The sequence below is a fragment of the Cervus canadensis genome, chromosome 32, assembly GCF_019320065.1.
Source record: "Cervus canadensis isolate Bull #8, Minnesota chromosome 32, ASM1932006v1, whole genome shotgun sequence".
NCBI classification, from domain to species: Eukaryota; Metazoa; Chordata; class Mammalia; order Artiodactyla; family Cervidae; genus Cervus; species Cervus canadensis.
In genome coordinates this window covers 5,859,166-5,877,447 of record NC_057417.1, presented here as the reverse complement: position 1 = coordinate 5,877,447, position 18,282 = coordinate 5,859,166, and positions in this window count along the sequence as shown.

Sequence of the window (18,282 nt, the reverse complement as noted above, 5' to 3'; positions counted from 1 at the left end):
GCCCTGTCCCCCAGCTTTCACTGAATTCAGGGAAATTCTCCCTTTTCTTATTCCTGCAGTGAGGATGGCTCTCCATTGTTGGCAGCCCAGGGTGCTTCAGCTTCCCTCACCTTTGCTAAACCTGCCCATTCCTTTGCACAGACTTCCATCTTTAAGCTCTTTCCCAATCCCCTCTTTTTCATGACTATCTTTTTCTAGCCGTAGCCCTGACAGATAAGATGAACTTCAGGAACCTTCCCAAGGTAACACAGGTAGTGAGTAAAGTGGGGAACATTGGAGGTGGGGAAGGAGACTTAGAGGAAAGAGAGGAATGTTGAGTTAGGTTTGGAACCTGGTGGACTCGAGGTGTTGGCTGAACAACCTAGTAGGGGATCCAAGAGACATCTTCCAATAAAGGTCTAGACCTGAGAAAGGGGACTGGGCTGAGGACACAGATGGGAATGGAAGGGCAGCCATGGGATTGTTGAGACCTCCCAAGGATCATACTCTGAATGAGAAGAGCAGAGAGGAGGAAACGGAATCCTGGGAAAAACCAACATGAAGAGGAGGGAGGAGGAATGGGAAAGACGGGGCTCCGGGAAGGATGACAAAATGATGGGCACCCTCAGTTCAGAAGCTTTGGGATGAGAAGGTGTCAGAGAGGAAGGAGTGGGTAATAGAGTAACACTTCTCTGAGGGGTCAAGGGCAGTAGGACTTTTTTTTTTTTTTTTGATGTGGTCCATTTAAAAAGTCTCATTGAATTTGTTACAATATTGCTTCCCTTTTGTGTCTTGGGTTTTTGCCACTAGGCATGTGGGATTTAGCTCCATGTTCAGCCCAGTTCAGTGGCTTAGTCATGTCTGACTCTTAGCGATCCCATGGACAGCAGCATGACAGGCTTCCCTGTCCATCACCAACTCACAGAGCTAACTCAAACTCATGTCCATTGAGTCAATGATGCCATCCAACCATTTCATCCCCCACCATCCCCTTCTCCTCTTGCCTTCAATCTTTCCTAGCATCAGGGTCTTTTCCAATGAGTCAGTTCTTCGCATCAGGTGACCAAAGTATTTGAGTTTCATCTTCAGCATCAGTTCTTCCAATGAATATTCAGGACCGATTTCCCTTAGGATGGACTGGTTGGATCTCCTTGCAGTCCAAGGACTCTCAAGAGTCTTCTCCAACAACCCAGCTCAAAAGCATTCATTCTTCAGCACTTAGCTTTCTTTATAGACCAACTCTCACATCAATACATGACTACTGGAAAAACCATAGCTTTGACTAGATGGACCTTTCTTGGCAAAGGAATGTCTCTGCTTTTTAATATGCTGTCTAGGTTGGTCATAGCTTTTCTTCCAAGGAGCAAGCATCTTTTAATTTCCTGGCTGCAGTCACATCTGCAGTGATTTTGGATACCAAAAAAAAAAAAAAAAAAAAGTTTCTCACTGTTTCCCTTGTTTCCCCATCTATTTGCCATGAAGTGATGGGACCAGATGCCATGATCTTAGTTTTCTGAATGTTGAGCTTTAAGCCAACTTTTTCACTCTCCTCTTTCACTTTCATCAAGAGGTTCTTTAGTTCTTCTTCACTTTCTGCCATGAGGGTGGTGTCATCTGCATATCTGAGGTTATTGATATTTCTGCCAGCAATCTGGATTCCAGCTTGTGCCTCATCCTGCCTGGCATCTCGCATGATGTACTCTGAATATAAGTTAAATGAGCAGGGATTAAATCCACACCCCATGCACTGGAAGGTTAAGTTTCAACCACTGGACTGTCAGGAAGTCCCCAAGGGCAGTAGGAATTGAAAAGTTTTCAGTACATTCTTTATATTATGGACAAAATGCACATAACATGCTGGGAAAGACTGATGGCAAGAGGAGAAGGGGGCGGCAGAGGATGAGATGGTTATATAGCATCACCGCTCAATGGACATGAATTTGAGACAGTGAAGGACAGGGGAGACTGGCATGCTGCAGTCCATGGGGTGACAAAGACCTGACTTAGAGACAGAATAACAACAAAACATAACACAAAATGTACCATTTCATCAATTTTCAAATGTACAGTTCAGTGGTATTAAGTACATAATGTGATACTGTGTAACTGTCACCCTTAGTTCCAGACTTAGCAGACTTATCATAAAGCTTGTGATATTGGCAAAATAAAAGAACAGCTAAATCAATGGGACAGTCCAGACAGTACAGAAATGGACTCAAATGGTTAAATTATTTTAGACAAAGACACAAAGCAGCTCATTAGGGAACGAAAAATAAACATTTATCTCTTCCTTATGCTGTACCAAAAAATTGATTTGAGATGGACTATGCATGCTGCAGTCCATGGGTCTTTGAAAAGTGGAATATGACTTAGAGACTGACCAACAACAATGGACCTAACCATGAAAATCAGAAGTATGGAATTTTCAGGGAAAAATACAGGGGAAAATCCATATGATTTGGGAATGGTTAAAACTTTCTTAAGTAAAGCCCAATAAAGGAAAAAGAAAAAATGATACATTAGACTTCATCAAAATTAAATGATATTGCTCATGAAAAATAACCATTACAAAAATGAGCCAAGAAAACATATTGTGAAAAAATATTTGCAAGACACATATCTGACAAATGATTTGCATGAGAATATATAAGGAATGCCTGCAAGTTAGTAATAAAGAGAACAATCTAATTAAAACTGGACAAAGTGGGATTTCTACGGCAGTCCAGTGGTTAAGACTCCTTGCTCTCAATGCAGGGAGCATGGGTTCCATCCTTGGTGAAAGAACTAAGATCCCACATACCACTTGGAGAAAAAGCTGCTGGAAATATAGAAAGGGGAAAAGCTAGAATGTTTCTTGTGCCGCTGGATTAGAATTATAAATATCAGCACAAGTTCAAGTTTGTTTGTGGGTTCCTTTTGGCCACACTGCACAACATGCGGGATCTTCGTTCCCTGACCAGGGATTGAACCTGTGCCCCCTGCAGTGGAAGCGTGGAGTCTCAGCCACTGGACCACTAGGGAAGTCCCAGGTCCTGATTTTTATTTAATAAATGTGCGTGTGTGTGTGTTTGGACATACATGTATTTTCTAACTGAATCTACTGAGAAGAACTTGCTATAGAAGCAACGCTATAGTGTCAACAGTGAGCACATTTAGGTCTAGATATTGGTTTTCAAGTATCATTCTCTTCTGAAAGGCACTTGGACTATTTGGAGAAAAAGGCTAACTCCAGGACTGGAGAAGGGAGAATATAAATTGAGCCTGGAATTCCCTTTATTTTTGCCAGAAAGTGCTGCAGAATGATGTGGAATCATCCTCAAGATCTGGCATCAACACGAAGGAGGTCCTATTGGCTCAGTCTGGCACAGCTTGAGTATGGAAATAATGATAATAGATTACAACTCATCAAATAAAATAAGAGTACATGGAGAAGAAAGAAAAACTCTGCTTCATGGTAGAATTTCAACTAATATGTATAGAAGGATTGATGGAATTAGAAAAATCACCAGTTAACTCTAAATCATTGCTAGGAAGCTTTGATTAAAAAAAAAAAACAGGATACATACAGATTTTCAAAGTATCTACGTACAAATTATTTATTAATTTTAAAGGGAAAATGGTGAAGAGACAGTGGAGAAATCTGGTAGACACCACATTGACCAAGAGATTTTGAGGGCCATTCTACAAAATAACCAATCAGAACTCTCCAAAAATATCAAGCTCAAGAAAGGCAAAGAGGGGCTTCTCTGGTGGCTCCGTGGTAAATAATCTGCCTGCCAATGCAGGAGATTCAGGTTCGATCCCTGGTCTGCGAAGATCCCATATGCCTGGGGAAGCTAAGCCTCTATGCCACAACTACTGAAGCCCAATCACATATAGCCTGTGTTCCGAATCAAGAGAAGCCACTGCAATGAGAAGCCTGTACACTGCAACTAGAGAGAAAAACCCACGCAGCAACGAAGATCCAGAACAACCAAAAATAAATGAGTAAGAAAGACAAAGAAGGACTGAGGAACAGTCTAGATAAAAGAAGGTTAAACAGACATGATGACTAAATGCTGTATTGGATGGTGGCGGAGTGGGGTGGGGATGGTAAAAGACATTTTGGGGGAAGTTGACACCATTTGAGAGCTTCCCTGGCGGCTCAGATGGTAAAAGAATCTGCCTGCAATGCAGGTGACCTGGGTTCAGTCCCTGGGTTGCAAAGATCCCCTGGAGAAGTGAATGGCAACCCACCCCAGTATTCTTGCCTAGAGAATTCCATGGACAGAGAAGCCTGGCAGGCTACAGTCCACGGGGTCCCAAAGAGTTGGAAATGACTGAGCGACTATCACTTCATTGACACCATTTGAATATAAACTGTGGATTTCATGATAGTAGTAAATCAATGATAAATTTCTCAAAGTTGATGATGCTATGTTTATAAAAAAGAATATTCTTGATCTGAAGAAATATACACTAAAGTGAATGATACAGGGGTTTGATCATCTACATAAGGAGAGTGATGCATAAAATGGAGCAAGATGTGATGAAAATGGTTAAAGGTCCTTGGGCTTTTTTTGGGAACTCATCTTGCAGATTTTCTGCAAGTTTGAAATTATATCAAAATCATAAGTTGAGGGAATAAAGAAAGAGAGACCCAAGATATGATTCCCAGAGAACAGGGCCTCGGGCCAGGCTGTCCAGCTCTGAAGGTCTCGACTAAACAAGCCAAGGCCGTCCGTGGGCTGGCAGTGCTGACAGGCAGAAAAGGGTGATTACAAGTCTGTAAATCATCGAGCTGGTGGAAACTGTAAAATTGGAAGCTAAAAAAAAAAAAAAACAACCGGATGTTGAGCTGTAGGCAATTTAATTCTGTTGCATATATTATTGTGGAGGTTACTTTATAATTACAAGCATAACTAATACAAAGTTACATGCTTTGTTATTAAAGATTTTGTGGGGTAAGGAAAAATAATTCAGGAGCTGGAGCTGGCATTTCTGTGTACCTGTGTGTGGAGGAACCGTGGAGGTAGATTTCATGTAGATTTCATCACTTGCATCTTCCAGAGGATTCACAAACTAGCCCCTGTACACAGAGGGCAGAGAGGAAAGGAGGAAAGAGGCAGCCACTCCAGACTGGTAGATGGCAGGGTTGGTAAACAAGGCAACTTACATACATGTTTTTCCTTGAGTGATGAGTGGATCTCCGCGCCCGCCTGCCAGAATCTTAACAGTTTATATCGAGGACTTAACAGAGCTCAGGCCTCTAAACAGTCCAGATGGTCCCCACCAGCGACAGCATTGCTGTCTCAAAACCTGCGTCCCTGAAAATGGCTCCACCATGGGACCGTGTGGAGAATGTACATTCCAAATTCAGGGGAGGGGTGAGGCATGCCCTTTCAGTGGTCTCCCCCCAAAAGCGGGAAATCGAAGTATTAGAAGGTTGTCCTGCCCACGGTCATACAGTTAGAAAGTGTTTCAAGAAAAGACGTGCTTGTGGAGAGAAGGGGGAAAATGATGGCTTCCAACCTGGTCACTCTCTTTTGGAAGGTAAACTCCAGGGAGGGTAGGGGGTCTTTGTTTTTGTACAGAGATCTATGCCAGGACACAGAACAGACATTGCTAGAAGAAAGGGTCATAAGTAGCTGTTGAATGAATGAAAGGATATCCATTGGCTTTGGCAAGATCTAGGTCATTGTCAACGTTTGGTAATAGTCACGGCAAGGGAGTGGGCTTGAGGAGAGTATGAGAGGTTAGGACCTGAGGATGGTGAGTAAGGCCATCTCTTCTGCGGAACTTTGCTCTGAGGACAGGGGAGAAACTGGGCATTACCTGGAGAGACTGAGCATCAGTGGAAGGACTTCTTGTAGGACCTACATGAAGTCATATGTATAAACCAGTGGGATGAACCAGTTAAGGCAGAAAGTGATGAAGGAGAGAAAGGGAGCACCAGGCTGCCAGGGGATTGCATGGCAAGTGAACTTGGTCTGAAGGGACAGAATGAGGGCAGAGAGTACCTGGTGGGACCCAGATACAAACCACAATGGGGTGTGTATTTTGTTGGTTTCTAGTCCTGCAGGGGTTGCAGACAATAGCCATGACTCCACAAGTCCTGGAGAGAATGTTTAATGCCCTTGTATTAGAATACGCCATGGAATTCTTCCCTGAAAGTTAAAAGTTTTCTTAAGATCGTTTAAAAAACACGTATTTATCTGTTTTATTATTTGACTGTGCCAGTTCTTAGTTTCAGTACGTGGGATCTTTAGTTGTGGCAAGCAGACTCTTAGTTGTGGCAAGTGGGATCTAGTCCCCCAACCAGGGATGGAACCCAGGCCTCCTGCATTGGGAGCACAGAGTCTTAGCCTCTGGACAACCAGGGAAGTCCCCTCTTTTATATCTTTTTTTCCCAGTAGAAAAAACTCACCCCAAAAATCTCACTTCTCTAAGAAGCTTCTGAAAACCACAGCCCAAGAATAGAGTTCTTTTCTGAAAATGTATTTTCCTACAATGTGCCAGGTGCCTCACTGAAACCTCCCAGTGTTATGAAGTCTGCTTCATAAACCTGCTTCACAATGTGGAATCTGAGAGATACGACACTTCAGTTATTTCCTGAACACTACCTAGCTCAGACTAACTTCCAGGAACTGAACCCAGATGGTCTGTCTGGGTTCATGCTTCTCTACCAGCCTGCCAGGCTCCTCCGTCCATGGGATTTTCCAGGCAAGAATACTGGAGTGGGTTGCCATTTCTTTCTCCAAGGGGAACTCCCTGACCCGAGGATCAAACCCCAGTCTCCTGCATTGCAGCTGGACTCTTTACCAGTTGAGCTACCAGGGAAGCCCTTACTACATCTTAGTGGGTTTCCGTGTTATTTGTTTCAGTTCCCTGCACCCAGAGTCCAGTTTAGAGGGAGAGTCCCTAACGCAGCAGTGTGGTTTCAGACACTTCTAGCCAGCCTACTGCTCCAGGAAAAATCCCAAAGATGTCACCTACATTTCCCCACCAAGGTCCTGAGATAGAACAAGACAGACCCAGCAAGTTTTGATATCACAGCGTTGACAATATTTTTGCTTCAATAGGATGAGCTTTCTTTCTCTTTCCACTGAGAATTTCCCAAATATCAGCACTTCATCATTTAAAATGTGACTTCTCTCCATAGGAAAAAAAAATGAATGAACAAATTGTAGTATATTCCTTCCTAAAAAGAACAAGTGGCTGCTACATGCAAAAATATTAATAAATCTCAAAAACATGACGTGGAACAAAGGAGGAAGGCACAAAAGCATAAATAGGGTATGATTTCAATCTTATGAATGAAATATGGTATGATTTCATTCTTATGAAGTTCAAGAATGGGCCAAGCAAATCCATGGTGGCAGAAGTCAGAAGAATGATTGCTATAGCCTGAGAGGGGGGCAGAAGCAAATTTTCTGGCATGATAGCAAATTTTCTGGCATGATAGAAATTTTCAATATCTTGATCTCATGCTAGTTTCACAGAGGTTTGTATTTGTAAAAATTAATCTGGCTGAGCATTTACAAATCCTGTGTTTTATAGGTAAATTATACTTTGGTTTTAAAAGACCACTTCATGGAGAACTTGGTCTTCTGGAGAGAGATAAACAACCAGATAAAATGCAGGGCGCAGAGTCTTCCAGTGAAGACACTAGATGGGGTTAGGGATAGATAGTTACCATTTGAACCACCAGGCAGGGCTTCCCAGGTGGTGCTAGTGGTAAAGAACCCACCTGCCAGTGTTGGAAATGTAACATGACGGTTCAATCCCAGGGTCAGGAAGATCCCCTGGAAGATGGCATGGCAACCCACTCCAGTATGCTTGCCTGGAGAATCCCATGGACAGAGGAGGCTAGTGTCCTATGGTCCATGGGATCGTGAAGAGTCAGACATGACTGTAGTGACTTAACACACACGGCATAGATCAGGAAACAACCAGTGGGATCCGTGACAGAAATGGATGAGAAGAGAAGGGAAGCGGGGAGGCAGAGAGGAAGCAGAAATAGAAGCAGAGGACTGAGGCTGAGAGAGAATAAAAGACAGTGAGAGCGATCCCGATGGGGATGGTGATGGGAGGAGGGAAACAGAGGTGGAGGGAGGGAATACAGATTTTAGAGACAACAGCTGCTTCTCCTTCCCTCTGGTCCTCTCTCCATCCCCTCTCCTCCAAACATGACATCTTCATGTCCATCAGAGAAGGATGTTAGGAAGCAAAGGAAAGGGTCCAAAGATGGATGAATGGATAAAGAAGATGTGGGACGTGATATGTATGTTGCTCAGTTGTGGAATATTACTCAGCCAGGAAAAGAAAGGAAAGCCTGCCATTTGTGATCACACAGAAAGACCTTGGGGGCATTCTGCCAAGCAAAATAAGTCAGAGAAAGACAAATAGTGTATGAATCCCTTATATGTGGGAGTCAAACCCATAGAAACAGAGAGCAGAGTGGTGGTTTCCAGGGACTGTGAGGCTTGTGTAGCTTGGCAATATTCCCTGAACTTTTGACCATATTTATTAAGATTTCAGGACAAGAAATTCCTTCAACATCTTTAAAGGAGAAAATAAGAAAAAGACGCAAGCCTCAGATACCCACACCTTTACAGCTCCCAGGAGCTAAGCCATGAAACATCCAGCTTTGTTTAACTTAAAACCTTCTCTTCCAGGACTTCCCTGATGGTCCAGTGGTTAAGAATCCACCTTCCAATGCAAGGGAAGCAGGTTCGATCCCTGGTCAGGGAACTAAGGTTCCGCATGCTATAGGGCAACTAAGCCCATGTACTGCAACTAGAAAAGCCTTTGCATTGCAACGAAGGCCCAGTGCAACCAAAAAAAATTTCTTTTTCTCTCCCAATTGATGTTGACCATCTCCCTGTGGCACAATGTTCATGGATTACCTTCTGTGTACAGTGGGTTTTTTTTTTTTTTCAGTGTTTTGTTTCACTGCACAGACGTATGTATTTTTCTACTATGAGCCAAACTCCTTGTAAAAAGCTCCTTAGAAGAATTGTCTTTAAATCCAAGTTACATTGCTTGTGAGTGTCTTAAATGGCAAAAAAAGGTTACAAAGAAAGGAAAAATCAGCAAGCAAACCACAGAAAAAAATGGAAAAGTAAAGCAGAGTTGGCCACATTACAATCAGACAAGGTTAAGGCAGGGTAGGAGTGTGGAAAGAATTTGGGCTTTGGACTTAGACCTGAGTTTTTGTCTTAACCTTGACTGATTATCAACTGCCTTATTGAAAAAGCTGGGATTAAATGATAACTACATTTCAAGGGGTACTGGGATAATTAAAATGAATGATACAGCCTATGTATAGAACTCATGATATATCTGGCTCATGGTAGATAGCTCCATGGAGGGTAGTATTCATTTTTATTATCATTATCTTATAATAGATTTCTGCTCCAAAACACAAATGTGGTAGATCATTGATGGTTTCAAGATCTAACTCCTGAAATAAATATGAATCCTTATATTCATGTAGAGTAACAACCAAATGACTAGTTCTGATTTGTTGTAGATTTTCCTGATCCTTCTCAAACAGTCCAGACCTCGTATTGACAAGACCCTTTGTGCTATTGGGCTGTTGAAATTGACTGTCTAGACAGGGGGCTGAAAGTCAAATCCAGGCAGAGATCAAGCTGGAAATGAGGATGAGTCAAGTCGCCTGGGTTGGATGTACACTTCTGACACAGACATCCTTTTGTGAGTGTATTAAACACATAGGATATATTTCAACTTCACAAAACCAAGTCTTTTGGAAATGTGTGGCCCTCTCAGTCTGTGTTTGTTTTCCTGCATTGGATAGCGGTGGTTTAGTCGCTAAGTCATCTCTGACTCTTGCAATCCCATGGACTGTAGCCCACCAGGCTCCTCTGTCCATGGGATTTTCCAGGCAAGAATACTGGAGTGGGTTGCCATTTCCTTCTCCAGAGGATCTTCCCAACCCAGGGATCGAACCTGGGTGTCTGCACTGCAGGCAGACTCTTTACCAACTAAGTTACCAGGTAAAGTATTGGATAGAGATGAGTATAAAAACTGTTTCACTTTTTCCTTCATCATCTGAAATAAAAACACCCCAAAGGCAATGAGCCATGTCCAGAAGCATTTGGATTTAGACTCTGAGAGGCGGTAGGGAGGGGTGGGGAATGCAGCAAATTGGACATTGTCTGCTCCAGCAGATGACTGCCAAGAATCAGACATCGTCAGCTCCGACAGATGACTGCTGAGGGAGCCGGGAACTACTACATTTTCCAATCTTCCCAAAGTCACGGGGAAGATGGATTTTTATGCAGAATATTCCAATATTTATGTAAATGTCATCCCTTAATTTTTTTAAACAGTATGTGGGCTGACATTCTGTGGGCTCAACACCTCTGTAGACATTCAATCAGTAAAGGTCTCTAATCAAAATCATCTGGCCATGGGAATCACCTCATCAAAACCACACAGTCATTCATGTATTTCACACATGTCCTCCTCCCACTGTGTTCAGAGCACTTCTGCTAGATGCTAGGAGAAGTGGAGTGCAGTGTTTGCATCTGTGGGTTTTAGACTCAGACTTTTTTTTAACTTTTTATTTTATACTGGAGCATAGTTGATTCACCTGCAGTGCAGGAGACCCAGGTTTGATCCCTGGGTCAGGAGGATCCCCTGAAGAAGGGAATACCCACTCCAGTATTCTTGCCTGGGGCATCCCATGGACAGAGGAGCCTGGCAGGCTACAGTCTATGAGGTCACCAAGAGTTGGACATGACTGAACAACTAACACACACACACATAGTTGATTAATTTTATTGTGTTAATTTCAGGTGAACGACAAAGTGATTCAGTTACACATATACATGCATCTATTCTTTTTCAAATTGTTTTCCCAATTAGGTTGTTACAGAACATTGAGCAGAGTTCCCTGAGCTGTACCATAGGTCCTTGTCAGACATCTCTCTCTCCTTTGAATCCCAGCTCTGCCAACTTCTAGCTATGGTGCCACTGGATGATATTCCTAACTCTCGTTTCATAAATAAAGTAAGGATTATTCCTGACTCTTCAAGTTGGTTCCGAGAATTAAATGAGATAATGCATTGATTGTTCTCAGTGAACATGTATTTGCTGATTGTTCCGAGGTTGGCACAAATAAAGACACACTTTAATCATCACTAACAGCCTTATAGCTTCCCAGGTGACTCAGTAGTAAAGAATCCATCTGCCAACGCGGGAGACACAAGAGATGAGGGTTTAATCCCTAGGTTGGGAAGATCCCCTGGAGGAGGAAATGGCAACCCACTCCACTAATCTTGCCTGGAGAATCCCTTGGACAGAGGAGTCCCGGTGGGCTATTCGCGCATGGGATCACAAAGAATTGGACATGACTGAACAGACAGACAGAGCAGCCCTGTGATGGGGTCCTGGAATTTTATCCTGCATGTTTATCACCTTCCCTGGCCAGCTTCCTTCCCTTTGGCCAGGGCTCTTTGTTGATAACGTCCCTCAGATGGCCACCACCCAGAGTACCAGAACTGTTGCAGATACAGACGTTTCTTCTCTGGACATTTCAGCCGTCATGTTGAATTATGGGGCTGGAGTTTCAACGTGCCACAGAGTCTTGTAACACAGTGCTGCATCGGATATCATGAATCACCTGGTCCTGTAAGACCCAATTTATGTCCGGCTGCAGAGCTGTATTTTCACATGTCATGTCTTGTTACATGCATCCTCACTGGGTGACTGAGGCAGTGGCTACAAATTCTCCTAAATTCAGTGTCCTGGGCTCTGCTGCCGTATCAAGGACCTCCTCCTTTTCCTAGCCTGGCACATTCATCCTCAACCTCCCTGCAGACTCTGCCTGGTTCCTACCAGAAAGTTCACTTACTGATATCCCCTGCTTCAGCCTGTTTGCCTTTTCTGCTTCAAGGCTTTTCCAAAAGTTCCCAGCTGCCCTCCTTCCTTGACTGAGAGTTAGTGCTGACTGCACCCTCGGCTGTAGACACCATTGCATTCTCCCGAGTCCTCTGCCGTCCTGTATATTTTCCCTTCTACTCATACTCAGTTCTGAGGACTTCTAAAATGCTGCTCATTTTTATGACATTTCTCACAACTGGATATAAGTTTTATTTTTGTTCTTGCTGGAAAGAAAAGTCTAACTCTCTGGGGTCAGAGGCTTGTGCATTTGAGAGTCACCTACCTGTCAGCGGTTTGACTTCTGGCTACTTCCTTTTCACCTCGAGCGAAGATTCATCATCTGTTAAATGAGGTTGCTAATGGTAACCGATTTGGACCCTTGTAAAGACTGAGTAGACAATGAGATTGGCTGTCACCACTTCTGGCACAAATTAACACTCAACAAATGTGCCTGGGTAGAGGCCAGGGATGCGCTTAAACCTCCTAGAGGGCACAGTGGATTGTGTGGCCCGGAATGCCTGTGGTGTCCTGGCTGAGAAGCCCTGCCCTTCCTTCCTCCATCCCAGGAAGGATTCAGAAGGATGAGGTCCATCTGTCCACCTGGAGGTCGGCAGGCCCCGCCTTGTGGCCTTCCCTCCCTTCTGCTCCTCAGAAACAGCCTGAGGGTCTCAGTCCACACCAGGGCCAGGACCGTCTGCTCACAGCACTTTCCTTCCAAGACTCCTCCGATGGCTCCTCCGGGCCCTTTTGAAAAATGCCAAGACGCTCCCCGAGCCTTTATCACGCTTCTCAAGGCTATGCTTCTTCCTGGTGTCATTTTCTCCACCTGACAAGAAGAGAAGGAAACATTTTCTCAGCAAGACAAGCCTCAGTCTTGACCTTTAATCTCCGCGGTTTGCAACCTGTCAGTCAAGAGAGGGGTGAAGGTCACCTACCTGCTCTTCAGGTGACCCAGGCCTCCTTGCCTGCTCTTCAGAAGGTCACCAGGTCCAGCTCTGAATTTATGACATGGACAAGCCCAACCATCGTGACGGGCCATTAACAAGCATTGAGCAGTCTGTGTGGCTGGGAAACTATGGTCCAGAATGTCAAACTGCTCTTAGACTTAACAAGACAAGTAATTAATTCTGTTCTTTTAACGTTTTCCAGAAAAGCTCTGTACGTGAGAGCAATTCACGCTCTTGGAATTCCTGAAAGTCAACTCTATGCTCCTGGTTTTATCATCCTTAGCCTCCAGAATCTAGGATGCCAGCTCCAAACAAACCAAGCACATCCCATGCTAAGTCGCTTCAGTCATGTCTGACTCTTTGCAACCCTATGGACCATAGCCAGCCACGCTCCTCTGTCCGTGGGATTCTCCAGGCAAGAATACTGGAGTGGGTTGCCGTTTCCTCCTGCAAGGCATCTTCCTGACCCAGGGATTGAAGCTGCGTCTCCTGTGTCTCCTGCATTGGCAGGCAGGTTCTTCACCACTAGCACCACCTGGGAAGCCCTAAGCACATCTCCCTGGAGGCCAAAAGCTTTCGGCAGTGGCCGTTGCATTTGGGACTAGAGAGCTTCTGGCCCCAGTGATGGGAGGCCACATCCTTTTTCAGTGCAGCTTGGAGGATCCCACTGTTCGCCAGGGCCGCTCTTACACAGCTCATCCCACAAAGCCCATTAGCGTCTCAGCCTGCCACCTTCTGTTCCCCACAATTTGCTGCCTGCAGACGGACCTTGCTGCGACCACAGCGGCCCCAGATGGAGCCCTTTAGGAGACAGTAAAACCATTCCATGGCCCTGTCCAAGGCCTGCTTATCAGTCTGGATGAACAGCTGGCTGATGGATTTCCCAGGCTCTCTGGTCTGTTGCTCAGACACCTGGGAATCCCTTCCCAGTGTCCCTGACAATGTACCCTTTCCAACAACTTGGAACTGACTCACTGTTATATATATTCATCCCAGAGCGTCAGCTAGCCGTTTACCTGATCTCTGCTTCCCGGAGTTTCGTTCTGTCCACCGCTCTGGGCACAGAAATAGCCCTCTGACCCAGAGGAAGCAGTCCTGTGGTTTGTACACGGCTCCCGTGGGATGCAAACATTGATGAGGAAGGTTCTGAGCATTCACGGGAAGTAATACTTGAAGTAACTTGTCATTAGCTTTTCAAAGGTGAACAGTTTTGATTGGATTTGATTCCTCAGTCCCTCTGAAATATTTTGAAGTCTAATCGACAGGCAATCCAGTAATGGCAAAGATTCTTCCCGAGTTAAATAATTTCAGTACCACTGACAATTTTTTTTAAAGTTCTTTTATTTTGAGATAACGCAAGTTCACATGAAATTGTAAGAATTAATGTGGAGTGATCCAGTGTACCCTGCAGAGCCCTATACCAAGGTCACGGGAGTAAAGTCTTGTACCAAGGCCACAGATGTGGAGCTCTGTACCAAGGTCTTCCCTGGAACTCATCGAGCCCCGTAGCAACCATTGCCATGAGCCCCCCTGACCTACACTGGCCAACTCCCTAACTCCACATTAGGTAAAATATCCTCCCTATAGCACACTTACCAATCATCTAAGCTACCCTTGCAGCAGGAATTTTGTCTCAAGGCTGTAAAAGTTGGCTACTAGCCTGTGAAAGGCATTGACTTCCTTGAGTCAGCCCGCTGTCGTAACAGTGTCCTGCTCTAATTGGGCTTCCCTGTGGCTCCTGCGATGCAGGAGACCCTGATTCAATCCCTGAGTCAGGAAGATCCCCTGGGGAAGGGAATGGCTACCCACTCCAGTATTCTTGCCTGGAGAATCCCATGGACAGAGGAGCCAGGTGGGCTACAATCCATGGTGTGGCAAAGAGCTGGACACGACTGAGCAACTAACACTTTCACCTGCTCTAATAAACTCTACTCTCCCTTCATTCTGCCTTGTGTCTGAAAATTACTTTCCAACCTGCACTTGGACCACGACATACGCTTTATCTAGTTTCCCCAAAAGGTAAGTTTTTGCAAAACTAACATATTGTATGTATGTATATATGTATGTATATCACAACCAGGATTTTGCTATCCACAGAATCGATATACAGAACATCTCTGTCAACTCAAGGATCCTCCATGTCACCCTTTTATAGCCACAGAAACTTCCCGCCTCCCCCTCCTTCAAGCTAATCTGCTGTAATTCCCATTTCTACAATTTTATCATTCCAAGAATGTTACCTAAATGGAACTATGCAGTACTTCCTTCTGATATTGGCTTTTTTTCACTCAAAATAATTCTCTAGAGAGTCATCCAGGTTGTTTTCATGTATCATTTGCTCCCCCCACCCTTTTTTTTTTAAAGTGGGCAGTATTTCATGGTATAGATTTAGTTAGCTATCCACCTGTTGAAGGACATCTGGATTTTTGGTTTTAGAAATCAGTTCACTCACTCAGTCGTGTCCGACTCTTTGTGACCCCATGGACTGAAGCATACCAGGCCTCCCTGTCCATCACCAGCTCCCAGAGCTTGCTCAAACTCATGTCCATAGAGTTGGTGATGCCATCCAACATCTCATCCAGCCTCTGTAAATATCTATGTACAGATTCTGTTGGAGCATCAGTGTTTATTTCTCTGAGATACATGTCCAGGAATGCAATTGTTATTTGGTAGTTGCATGTTTAGGTTTTTTTCTTTTAATTATAATTTATTTATGTATTTATGGCTGTGCTGGGTCTTCTTTGCTACCAATGGGTTTTCTCTAGTTGTGATGAGTGGGGGTGACTCTCTAGTTGAATAAGGAAGGATAAGAATTGACAGGTTACTTTGTTTCTAGTCTTAGAGGGGGAAATATGCTGGATCAAATTATGAAAGTTTCCTTTTCTTTTCCTATTTTCTGAGATTTTTCTTTAATCAAAAATGGGTATTGGGTCTTATCAAATGCTTTTCTTGGTCAGTTGGTGTGATCATATGATTCATTTCTTTAAGTCTCTTAATGTGATGAATTATCAAATACATTGCTTTTCAAATATAGTGTCCCTAGAGTAAACCCCACTTGCTCAGATGTATAATTATTTTCACAAATTGTTGAATTCTGTTGGCTGGTATTTTGTTAAGGGTTTCTATGTTTATATTCATGAGGGATGGTTGTACTTTTCTTGGCTGGTGGCTCAGACAGTAAAGAATCTGCCTATAATGTGGGAGACTCAGGTTCGATCCCTGGGTCAGGAAGATCCCCTGGAGAAGGGAAAGGCAACCCATTCCAGGATTCTTGCCTGGAGAATCCCATGGACAGAGGAGCCTGGCGTGCTAAAGTCTATGGAGCCTCAAAGAGTCAGACATGACTGAGTGACTAACATTTTCTCCCTTTGAACGGTCTTCGACTAGTTTTGGTATTAAGCCATCTGCTTAATACTAACTTCTTCAAATGATCTGATATATTTTCCTTCTTCTTGCATTTTGGGGAAGAGATTGTTTAGATTTGGTGTTGTTTCTTCCTTAAATGCTTATTAGAATTTTTCAGGGAAACCATGTGGGCCTGGAAGTTTATATATTATAAATTCAGTTTCCTTAATAGCTGTAGCATTATTCACATTATCTATTTCATACTGAGTGAGTTCTGATAGTTTGTGTTTTTTAAAGAAGGGACATCATTTAAGATGTCAAGTTTATGTATACAGAGTTGTTTGTAGCATTTCCTCATTGTTTCATGTCTGCAGGGCCTACAGGATATCATTTGTTTTATTCCTAATATTACAATTTTTTATTCCCTCTTTTTTCCTTTGTCAGTCATCTAGAATTGTGTCCATTTGATTTGTCTTTTCAAAGCACCAGTCCTATGTTTCACTATCATCTCTATTATATTTTCCTATAACCAATTTCACTGATTTTTGCTGTTACATGAAATATTACCTTCCTCTACTCACTTTGGGTTTTTTATTCTTCTTTTTCTAGCATTCTGAGGTGGATCCTTAGATTATTGATCTTAAACTTTTCTTGTTTCTAATGAATGAGACCCCATGGACTATACAGTCCATGCAATTCTCCAGGTCAGAATACTGAAGTGGGCAGCCTTGCCCGTCCCCAGGGGATCTTCCCAACCCAGGGATGGAACCCAGGTTTCCCCCATTGCAGGCAGATTCTTCATCAACTCAGCTATCAGGGAAGCCCTAATGAATGCAGCTAGTGCTATAAATTTCCCTCTCAGCACTGTTTTAGCTGTGGACCACAGCTTTTGTTATGCTGTATCATCATTTACATTTAATTCAGTGTGTATTTTATTTCTCCTGATACTGTGTTATTGACTTATGGATTACTGAAAAGTGTGTCATTTCATTTCCAATTGTTTGGAGATTTTCCTGTTATCTTTCTTTTATTAATTTCTAACAAGATTCCATTGTGGTTGGAGAGTGCATTCTGAGTGATATTAGTGCCTCTCAGTCACTTGAGGGTTGTTTTCTGGCCCAGGACATGGAATTCCTGGCATATGTTTCACAGGCGTTTGAAAAAACTACAAACAGTAGTTCTCACCCCACACACATGAAGTGGTGTGAACTACGTAAGGTGATGGATGTGTTAATTAACTTGATTGTTGTCATATTGTTGTTTAGTTTCCCAGTCGTGTCTGACTCTTTGCAACCCCATGGACTGCAGCACACCAGGTTTCCCTGTCCTTCACCATCTCCCAGAGCTTTCTTAAACTCATGTCCATCCAACCATCTCATCCTCTGTCATCCCCTTCTCCTGCCCTCAATCTTTCCCAGCATCAGGGTCTTTTCTAATGAGTCGGCTCTTTGTATCAGGTGGCCAAAGTATTGGAGTTTCAGCTTCAGCATCAGTCCTTCCAATGAATATTCAGGACTGATTTCTTTTAGGATGAACTGGTTTGATTTCCTTGCAGTCCAAGAACTCTCAAGAGTCTTCTCCAACACCACAGTTCAAAAGCATCAATTCTTTGACACAGCCTTCTTTATGGTCCAATTCTCATATCCATATATGACTGTGGGAAAAACCATAGCATTGACTAGATGGACCGTTGTTGGCAAAGAAATGTCTCTGCTTTTTAATATGCTGTCTAGGTTGGTCATAGCTTTTCTTTTAAGGAGCAGGCATTTTTTAATTTCATGGCTGCAGTCACCATCTGCAGTGATTATGGAGCCCAAGAAAATAAAATCTGTCACTGTTTCCCTATCTATTTTCTATGAAGCAATGGGACCAGATGCCATGATCTTAGTTTTTTGAATGTCGAGTTTTAAGCTCACTTTTTCACTCCCCTCTTTCACCTTCATTATGAGGCTCTTTAGTTCCTCTTCGCTTTCTGCCATAAGAGTGATGTCATCTGCATATCTGAGGTTATTGATATTTCTCCTGGCAATCTTGATTCCAGCTTGTGCTTCATCCAGCCTGGTATTTCACTTGACGTACTTTGCATATAAGTTAAATAAGCAGTGTAATGATATTCAGC